The 10839-nt window shown below is 41.4% G+C and overlaps 1 protein-coding gene across 2 annotated transcripts in view; it reads right to left on the reverse strand.

Moving 5' to 3' along the window:
* The window catches only part of slc6a16 (solute carrier family 6 member 16), a 29629-nt gene extending 25125 nt beyond the window's left edge, over positions 1 to 4504 (reverse strand). Inside the window, exon 1 of one of the 2 annotated variants that reach the window (XM_002942139.5) lies at positions 4353 to 4504. The gene's annotated coding sequence lies outside the window, so the exon portion shown is untranslated. The remainder of the gene's footprint in view (positions 1 to 4352) is intronic. The other variant, XM_004916269.4, reaches the window with a different exon arrangement.
* Between the last annotated feature and the right edge of the window lie 6335 nt (positions 4505 to 10839).

Genomic DNA, 10839 nt, shown 5'->3' on the forward strand with positions numbered 1-10839 from the left:
GTTGAAGTTTTGACCTAAAAATGGCACTTTTTTGCTTGTAACTGCTTGCACTGGTGGAATGTGATGCTGAAGGGCCTCTGAACAGAAATACTTTAAGGTGCCATTTCCCAGCCATTAGCTAAAATCACTTAATATAGCTGTATTTAGAACTATACACATTCACCTTTTCAGAATTACTTTCCGATGAAAGTGGCTCCTAGAAAATGCAGTTAAAAATGCCAAAATCAATAACCTTTTATAGACATGTATGGAAACTGTTATCTAGAATGCTTTGGACCAGGGGTTTTCTGGATAATGGGTCTTTCTGTGGTTTGGATCTCCATACTTTAAATCCCAATAGGATTGTTTTGCCTCCAATATGGATTTATGCAGCTGTTACCATCAAGTACAAGCTACTGTTTTATTATTACAGAGAAAAAGAACATTATTTTTGAAAATAGGAATTATTTCATTAAAATGGAGTCTACGGGAGATGGCCATCCCATTTTTGATGTGTTTCCGTAAAACGGATTGTGTGACAATTGTGTCATTTTAGCACAGTTCATAATTTCATTTTTGAAAGCGGATGCTTGAAAATATTGGCAGAAACAAGAACAATCCACAATCCATGACAAAACATAAGACTACTTTATCTTTCCCAACTCTAGCTGCCATTCTTAACAAGAGACTCTGAAGTACGGGTATATAACTACCTCAAGGTGTTTTAAATTAGATTAATAATAATAATAATAATATATGTTTTGTTCTTTAAAACAAATGTAGCTCTGCTAACAGATAAAACCCCACAGGTTCTATGGGTCAAATTTGCTCCAGCAGAAGCTTGAACCAGGCTTTGCATTCCCTTCCCGGCCAGTGTAAGCAGATACTGCAACGTCAGTTTGCCCTTCCTACCTTTAAATAACTGCCAGTGTCATCCTTAAAAAAAAAAAAAAAAAAAAAAACTATAATTTTTTTGGCCAGAGCCCGATTTAACCTTGAGCAGAACAGGGACAACAATCCTTGAGAATGGATATTATCTAAGTTACTTAAAAATAGCAATTACACTAATTATGCCACTGGATAAAGCCAGTGCTCCCAACTGTGTCTGTTGGACTGTAATAATATGCTTGTATGTTGTTTCTATTCTTATATACTAGTGTGGTGACTATAAGAACAGACAAGTATAGCAGTGGAAGAACAGTGCACAAAATATTACAGCAGATAAATGTAATCAAAGTCCCCATGGAAGGGAGCAAGACATTGGCACAGGGTTTCCATCATGCATCAACTATCAAATACCTTGGTCCAAAGAGCAAATGTTGGCAGTTCAGCAATGCACATCAGATAAGGGCACCCCTGGGATGCAGAACTGCACACAACAATTATAGCCATCCCTTGCTCTTACCATACAAATGGCACCATTCTGGCTGGGCTCCTTCCTGGTTAAGGTTGGACATCTGAGCACAACGCACCCATTTGCAGCAATGTACAGGTATGGGACCTATTATCCAGAATGCTCAGGGCTTTCCGGATAAGTTATCTTTCCATAATTATGATCTCCATACCTTAAGTCTGCTAAAAAATAATTTAAATATTGAATAAACCCAATAGGCTTGTTATGCCTCCAATAAGGATTAATTAGATCTTAGTTGGGATCAAGTACAAGTTATTGTTTTATTACTACATAGAAAAAGGAAATCATTTTCAAAAATCAGAATTATTTGCTTATAATGGAGTCTATGGGAGACGGCCTTTCCGCAATTCGGAACTTTCTGGATAACGGATTTCCGGATAATGTATCCCATACCTGTACTTAAGGGCTCTGGCACACGGGGAGATTAGTCACCCGCGGCAAAACTCCCTGTTCGCGGGCGACTAATCTCCCCGAGTTGCCTTCCCCCTGACATCCCATTCGTGAGTCTTTTTCAGCGATTTCCCGAAATCGCCCCGCCGCGTCTGCCATCCCACCGGCGACTTACATGTTCGCCGGTGGGATGGCAGGGGGAAGGCAACTCGGGGAGATTAGTCGCCCGCGAACAGGGAGTTTTGCCGCGGGCGACTAATCTCCCCGTGTGCCAGAGCCCTAATACCCAAAGACTTGGCCAACATTGGAAACACTGATTGCACCGAAATAGCAATCTCATTGTTGCTTTGTAAAGGTTAAAGCCTTTTATTAGTTTGGGTTTAGATGAGTATCCAGTAAGAACCTAACAGGCTATTTCTGGGTCAGTTTGGAATATGTATAACAGGCTGCTGGCACACAGTGGTGCTTTAGCCTTAACCCAGCCAAGCTGCCAATTACTGACCTACAGATATTTCTACGCACACACCAGACAACCTGCGCTTTACAGGCAAGGGGAAGGCATCTGCAGGAGGCAGAACCATGGAACACATGCAGTAATTAATGGGGATCAAACAGAAACTTGAAGGTCATTTTCTTGCCATAGTTGCACATGCAGGCCAATGTCTTTTGTCCCACAGTAATCCTGCCCAGCTTTATCTACACATAGTTACCAACTACATCAGCCATGTTGTTACCCCTGTTTGCTTGGGCAAATAGTCTGGGGGCTATGTTTTGCAAGACAAGCCCAGTAAATAAACATACAAGTATACCTAACAACATATCCATTCATTGTAGGTGTATATAGAAAGGGGGGACGTATAACACAGAGAACAACTCTAAAAACAAATGTACTTTCCTGGATGTACAGGTATAGGACCCATTATCCAGAATGCTCGGGACCAAGGGTATTCCGGATAAGGGGTCTTTCCGTAATTTGGATCTTCATACTTTAAGTCTACTAAAAAATCACTTAAACATTAATTAAACCCAACAGGATTGTTTTGCATCCAATGAAGATTATTTATATCTTAGTTGGGATCAAGTACAGGCACTGTTTTATTATTACAGAGAAAAGGGAATCATTTAGGGCTCTGGCACACGGGGAGATTAGTCGCCCGTGGCAAAACTCCCTGTTCGCGGGCGACTAATCTCCCCGAGTTGCCTTCCCCTGCCATCCCACCGGCGAACATGTAAGTCGCCGGTGGGATGGCACACGCGGCGGGGTGATTTTTTTTCGGCGATTTGCGCGAAATCGCGCCGCCGCGTCTGCCATCCCGCCGCCGACTTACATGTTCGCCGGTGGGATGGCAAGGGGGAAGGCAACTCGGGGAGATTAGTCGCCCGCGAACAGGGAGTTTGGCCGCGGGCGACTAATCTCCCCGTGTGCCAGAGCCCTTAACCATTAAATAAACCCAATACGACTGTTCTGCCCCCAATAAGGGGTAATTATATCTTAGTTGGGATCAAGTACAGGTACTGTTTTATTATTACAGAGAAAAGGGAATCATTTAACCATTAAATAAACCCAATAGGGCTATTCTGCCCCAATAAGGGGTAATTATATCTTAGTTGGGATCAAGTACAGGTACTGTTTTATTATTACAGAGAAAATGGAATCATTTAACCATTAAATAAACCCAATAGGGCTGTTCTGCCCCAATAAGGGGTAATTATATCTTAGTTGGGATCAAGTACAGGTACTGTTTTATTATTAGAGAAAAGGGAATCATTTAACCATGAAATAAACCCAATAGGGCTGTTCTGCCCCCAATAAGGGGTAATTATATCTTAGTTGGGATCAAGTACAGGTACTGTTTTATTACTACAGAGAAAAAGGAAATCAGTTTTAAAATTCTAAATTATTTGATTAAAATGGAGTCTATGGGAGACGGGCTTTCCGTAATTCGGAGCTTTCTGGATAACGGGTTTCCGGATAAGGGATCCCATACCTGTACTGGGGAATTCACACCCACAAGGCTTCCCAGTATGAGACAATTGCACCCAAACGCGCCCTAGAACACTTGCTTATTGCCCCCTGTTATAATATAGTATATTACTGCAGCAGTGTCTCAGTAGCAGGGTAATGTAACACCCAAGGGAACCTCCTACTGTTTAGAAGGCAGATTTTTGTTGCATACAGTGGGTAGAGCTGTGCCAAGTGTGAAGGCTCTCAATGTGTATGTATATATATACAATTATAGAAACGATTCTCATTGCCACGTCAGTCCCTCGCATTTAGCGCAGAGATCAGTTACTATGATTAACACAGAAGACATTTGTGCCAGATTGTAATAAACCCATAAATCCTAAGCAGGTGTGTCAGGCACCGAGCGCTCCTCTGGCACCTAAGGGTGCCCATGCCGATACCCCTCTCCCCTACAGAAGGCTCCTAGCAATTTCCTCTTCCGTGTGCACAGAATAGCCAGTAAATGTGGCTGTCACTATTAGCACTGTCTCCTATAGCTTAGCGATCCAGCAGCCCGCCCCGACTGCACACAGCACATACCGTACATAAGGAGGACATACGTACCAAACCGTATACAGAAGATATAAAGCAGTCCGGCTCCCTAGCAACCCCGCCACATTTCACTCAGCTCCAGTCTGAAGGCGAGTCCTTGTCACACGTGTTTTTTTACACTAGAGAGAGAGAGCGGAGCTGGGAGTTGCATCAGCCACAGGGAAGCCCCGCCCAGCCACAGGGAAGCCCCGCCCTTCAGCCTGTAGCAGCCACATTCCGAACGGAGCATTGTTTACAGACTGAAGCCATGACAGCGGGGGAAAGTAGGATCCTCGCTTCAGTCAGTAGCACAATCGCAAATGCTGTCGTACGCAACACAATCACACAACATTCTTGAATAACAACCTGGGGGGGGGGGGGGGTAGTAGCACCCAAGGGAGAATAAAAAGCTATGCCCTCTGATGCTCAGCAGTAAGTTTTATATATGCATGGTGCCAACTCACCCTTCAGTTATACTATTGGCACAGCTGGAGGGGCTCCCTGTGTGCTAGGAATGGTGGTTTTAACAGTCTGACAGGAATTTGGTCAGGAATGTTTACCACAGGAGTGAACAATGGTGAAGGGCAAAATCTTGGGGCCTCATGCAACTAAACATAGTAACATAGTAAGTTAGGTTGAAAAAAGACGTACGTCCATCACGTTCAATCATAATGCCTATATATAACCTGCCTAAAGCTGGCCATACACGGGCAGATCCGCTCGCTTGGCGATGTCGCCAAGCGAGTGGATCTTCACCCGATATCCCCACCTATGGGTGGCGATATCGCGGAGGCATGTAGGCGAATTCGATCGTTTGGCCCTGGGGCCAAACGATCGAATTCTGCACGCAGCAATGGGGCAGTTGGCTTGGGGACCGCATTAACGAGCCGATGCGGTCCCCGATCCGACTGGATTTTCTAACTTGGCCGATCGAGATCTGGCCAATTTCAGGTCAGATATCGGTCGGCCAGGCCCCTCGGTTCTGCCCATACACAGGCGATAAGCTGCCGAATCGGTCCAAGGGACTGATATCGGCAGCTATAATCGGCCCGTGTATGGGGACCTTAACTTCTAGTTGATCCAGAGGAAGGCAAAAAACCCCACCTGAAGCCTCTCTAATTTGAAAAAATTCCTTCCTGACTCCAAGATGGCAATCAGACCAGTCCCTGGATCAACTTATACTAAGCGCTATCTCCCATAACCCTGTATTCCCTCACTTGCTAAGAATCCATCCAGCCCTTTCTTAAAGCTATATAATGTATCAGCCAGCACGACTGATTCGGGGAGGGAATTCCAGAACTTCACAGCTCTCACAGTAAAAAATCTTTTCCGAATATTTAAACGGAACCTCCCTTCTTCTAAAGTGGGTGTCCTTGTGTCAGTTGGAAGGACCTACTGGTAAATAAAGCATTAGAGAGGTTATTATATGATCCCCTTATATATTTATACATAGTTATCATGTCACCTCTTAAGCACCTCAAACAGACCCAATTTGGCCAGTCTTTCTTCATAACTGAGACTTTCCAGTTTAGTTGCCTCTCCCCTCACTTAACAAGTATAACCAGGTCCTTTATATTGATTTTGCCTGCCCAGAGGGCTCAGATATTTGTGCATAAAATACAATTTTAAAAAGTGTTCAAGTAAAGACCCCCATGCTAAATTGCGTGTCCCTTTCAGCCAACTTGTCCTGCCATGCAATGCTATTGCAGATATCCTTTGCTCTCTAGGGCAGCATGGTGGTGCAGCGGGTAGAAGTCTGCGTTGCAGTGGGCAGAAAGGCTACCCACTTTATTTTATAAAAGAACCCCCGTAAAATACAGTTTGTATTATTTTACAGGTTTTTAGAGATTGGCAGCCTACAGCATTCCAAATGTTGCAAAACATATGTACACTGCCCCCTTAATATGGAGTAGTAAAGATTTTCTTCAAATTATATTAAGTTGACATTCAGAACTGTCAATATATAAAGAGATACTTTAGGAATTTTTCAAACTCTCTGGGCAAATCCACAAAACATTAAAAAAAAAAACCTGCAGATACTAATACACTAATTATTCTAAAAATAATATGAAAGTTGAATTCCCCTTTGTTGTCCCTAAGAGGTGCTTTCTAAAGGAAACTTTTTAAATAACCAAAATCACTACTGAAGGCAAGACCTGCACTAGGACAGACTTTTAACAGTACTATAGAGTTTGGGTCTCATCTTTTTTTGTTTACATGGACTGGCTGTATGTGCCAGGAAAAAAATTTCTTTGAAATGTCCAGGGTTTTATTTTTTTAACTAAACCATAACCTAATCCTAACAATATAGTGAATAAAGTACCACCTATTGTAAAATATAAGGCTATGATAATATTACAAGATATTCATAGATATTGTGCAGTATATGCATGCAATACACAATGATATCTTGATATCTTTATAAACAGTGTTTAGTAATGTCATTAGTTATAATTGGTGCTTAGTGATGTCATTTCTTTTACATGACTCACTAAAACTCGTGTTTGCACCCCCTGTTGTGAAATATGAAGATATTAGAAGTCATTACAGAGTTACATGACCTGCAGTGCTGTATTTAAGTCCAGTGCCACCCTACACACCGAACCTAAATGCGCCTCCAGCGTTGCGGAAAAGATGTCACACGCAGCGTGAGCTTTATTTTTGGTGGCGCATGATGTCACTTCCATAGGAATGATTTCACACACTGCAGCAACTCTGCAGCGGAGGCTGAGTTTTTTTTACTATACAATGAATACTTAACCACCAGATAATGTATATTATGTTAAGTGACCTATTAAAGAATCTCACCAAACTGGAAAGTTTATATTATGTAAAGTGACCTATTAAAGAATCCCACCAAACTGGAAGTTTATATTATGTAAAGTGACCTATTAAAGAATTCCACCAAACTGGAAAATCAGTAAATATTGCCCTTTTACAACCTTTTCCTTGATCCACCATTAAGTGATGGGCTGCGTGCTCCCTCAGAGATAAAATGACTGTAACAGGAAGTAGTGTGGGAGTAAAAGGCAGAACTCTGCCCATTAATTGGCTGATGTGGCCTAGCATGTATGTGTGCCTTGCCTTGTTTGTGTGCACTGTGAATCCTTTGATCCCAGGAGGTGGCCCTTAACCTTTTCCCTGCCAAGCACGTAGCTCCTACGTGCTGGCATAAAAAGATGTTAAATGCCAAGCACGTAGGAGCTACGTTTTCTTTATCTTGCACTCGTTCTCTGTGCTCCCTGCTTAATCCGAGTGCAGAGAACGAGCGCAAGGTAAACCCCCTAGGGAACGAGCAGAGGGGAGTAACTAGTGGCCCCTGGGGCACAATCGCCCAGGGGCCCCATAGAAAAAGCCAGCATGTAGCTCCTTCCTGTCCGTTTTCTTCTGCTTTCCCTCTCCCTTCCTGTGCTTCCCCCGCTTCCTGTTCCGCCCACTCACCGATTCTTCAGTGCAGCTGCTGTGCCTGCGTCTCTCCTGTGTCCCTCCCTTTTATTTGGTTACTTTATGACCTGTAGGAGATATGATACTATAGACAGGAAGCTTTGAAGCGATTTTTAAGAAATTTCACACATTTTGGTAAAAACCAATAACTTTAGCAAAGCATTGCGACTTGGTAGTTTGGAGTAGACAGGCAGTTCTACCTATTCTGGATTCCACAGAATCTGTTCTTTCTAAAAATGTATAATTTATAATGTATAAAATCTAAAGTATGCAGCTTTCTGGAGCAGTGCTTTGGAAATTTGGTAGTGTACTGCTGGGAGTTTTTGACCTATACAAGTGAGAAATCTCCATAAAGCTATATATATTTGGTATTGCCATGTTCAGGAGACATGGAACTTTCCAAATCAGTTGTATTTTCGTTCATAAAATAATTTTTGTTTCTGGTGTACGTGTTTATATAATGGAAAATATTCCATTTTTTTTTCATTTTTTAGACATTTAGAAGCCTATATCTTGTTACATAATTGGAATTACACAAAAATTCCACCATATTTTGAAAGCTTAGGTTGTCCTGAAAAAAACGATATATAGTTTTCCTGGGTAAACTAAAAGTCCCCCCGAGGAAAAGCCCCTAAAGTGAAACAGTGCAAAATGTTCAAAAACTGTCTGACAGTAGAAGTTCCACTTTGTTCAAAACGGCTGGCAGTGAAAGGGTTAATTCTTAAAATGGCAATTTTCTATTTAGAAGTACCCAATAGTACATAGTACTACAACAGTATAATTTTAATAAAAATTGTTTATTTAGATAAAGCAGGGTTTTACATAGCTTATTTATGCAATATATTTTTAGAGACCTACATTGTTTGAAGGTATAGTTTTCCTTTAAAGAAATCTTGTATATAGGCACCGAAGGGCTGCCCCCCAAAAGCTGCCATCTTTGGGATAGGCTCTCAGCTGCATGGAACTCCTCGAGGGCTACAATAGGTGGTGCAATATTCACCATATAATGGTAAAGGTGCAAAAGACAGTCATAAATATGAAATTGTCCCATTATAGTATAACATCTTCTTAAAAACCCATTTTAGTTGGCTTTATTGGTACTGACTACTGACTGACCAAATATTGTGACCAAATATTTTTTGTCTGAAGCCACTGCAAGCCATGATGTGGAGACATAATGCACCCCATGCACGTTTATATCTAAAGAGTGTGATGGTACATTTCTGGGATATGCACATGAGCAGGCTCCATTATAACATTACACAGCAGGGCATTATGATGGCTCCAGTAAAAAAACCCTTCTTGGTCTAGTAGGGAGAAGGGTTGCCAACTGGCCAGTAAAAATGGTGCTTGGTGCCAATGTTATTAATAGGGAAGGAAGATAAGACAATTTAGGAAGGCTGGTATTTCTATCTAGAAAAGGTTGCAACCCTAGTGGGGGGTTGGTGGGGGTGGTTTCACTGCTACAAAGAGCCTTTGCAGCAATGCAATTATCCCAGAATTTTACCAAAAAGAGTTCTAAATAGTATAAAGAAAAATAATGGCTTTAAGCCACTTAATTTTACAAAGCAGCCTATGTATTTCAACTGTTTTAGACATAGCAATAGTGAATATCTCCAAAAGTTATTCCCATTATGAAGTAATTTTCCATTTGAAAGAGGCTGACTTTCAAACTAGTAACAGAAGGTCAGGCTACACTGGGCGACAGTGACACAGCTCCCGTGGCACATTTATACTCATGTACTAAGTAACCTCTAATACATAGAGTGCATTAAAATGTATACACTTTAGGCGATGTGACCAGGGCATTATGGGTTAAACATGGAATAGTAATGATTTACTCAGTACACTGTAATATGAGGAACTTGAAACAACCGTGATACACACGTGTGTTTATAAACCTAATCTACAATCTAGTTGCTGGGCTATAAACATATGAACTCCTATTCAGAATAAAAAAGACATTCAGCATGATTTCAGCTAAAGAACTGGTCCTACGTGACTGCATTACAGGTTTTAGTCAGTTAACTGGCACAGGAATATTATTTCTGGCACATCGGCACATTCCAAAGTATTTAAACATGGGCAAGATGTATTTCAAAAACCCTAATATAAAATTTACAGAGACCCTATTAATGGAGGACATACATTTGTGTTCCATGGCTAAAAAGACAGATCTGGGCCAAGGAGCTTTGGCATCCAAGGTTGGTGTTTTGTGCCCCTCCCGGTTCTCCCAGACCATTACCCACTGTCTGCCAGTTAGTGGCAGGCACAGACTAACACAGACCAAGACACAGGAATAGAGAGGAGAGACAATGAGCTGTAATTGGAAAGTTATTTGATTAAATTTAAAAACTGCACAAGACACATTCTGCCATTGCTCTCTTTTCCAACACAGGAGCACTCTAGGCAAGCGTCTGTGCTGCCAACCCTTGGCTCTTGCCTTTTCCTAAGAAATTATTCAAAATTACATTACATTACATTAACATTTATTTATAAAGCGCCAACATATTCCGCAGCGCTGTACAATAAGTGGGTTACATACATTGGACATACAGAGTAACATATAAAGCAATCAATAATATTTTATTGTCCTACTCAGGCAAAATAAACTTCACCTACACTATATAAATTATCTAAATGTTGTTTCCTTTCTTCTTTCAGAATCCACAATTGCAGCAAGCACGGTGCAGCCATTTTGTGGACACTGTTATGAAGGCAAAATTTGCAACATCCCAAAATCATGTTTATGTGCCAGAAATCAGGACCTGATGCATATGCCCATGCACAGGCTACAAAATTATTGACAGTGAGGAGAGGGGAGGGATGTAAGGAGGGCACTGACATCTAGAAAGTGCAGAAATAAAAGTGAAAGTGATTGCTGTACCTCAGACATAGAGGCAGGAAAAGCAATATATGATTGACAGCTAATATTTTCAAATGCGTTTATAACAGGTATGGATAATTTAATTAAAAAATGTCTGCTTCATGTTTAATTTGAAAAGGACTTTGATTACACAGCTTTTTATGTCTGGGTGAGAGGTCCCCTTTAAAGGAAAACTTAACCAACAAATAG

Source organism: Xenopus tropicalis, chromosome 7 (genome assembly GCF_000004195.4).
Source record: "Xenopus tropicalis strain Nigerian chromosome 7, UCB_Xtro_10.0, whole genome shotgun sequence".
NCBI classification, from domain to species: domain Eukaryota; kingdom Metazoa; phylum Chordata; class Amphibia; order Anura; family Pipidae; genus Xenopus; species Xenopus tropicalis.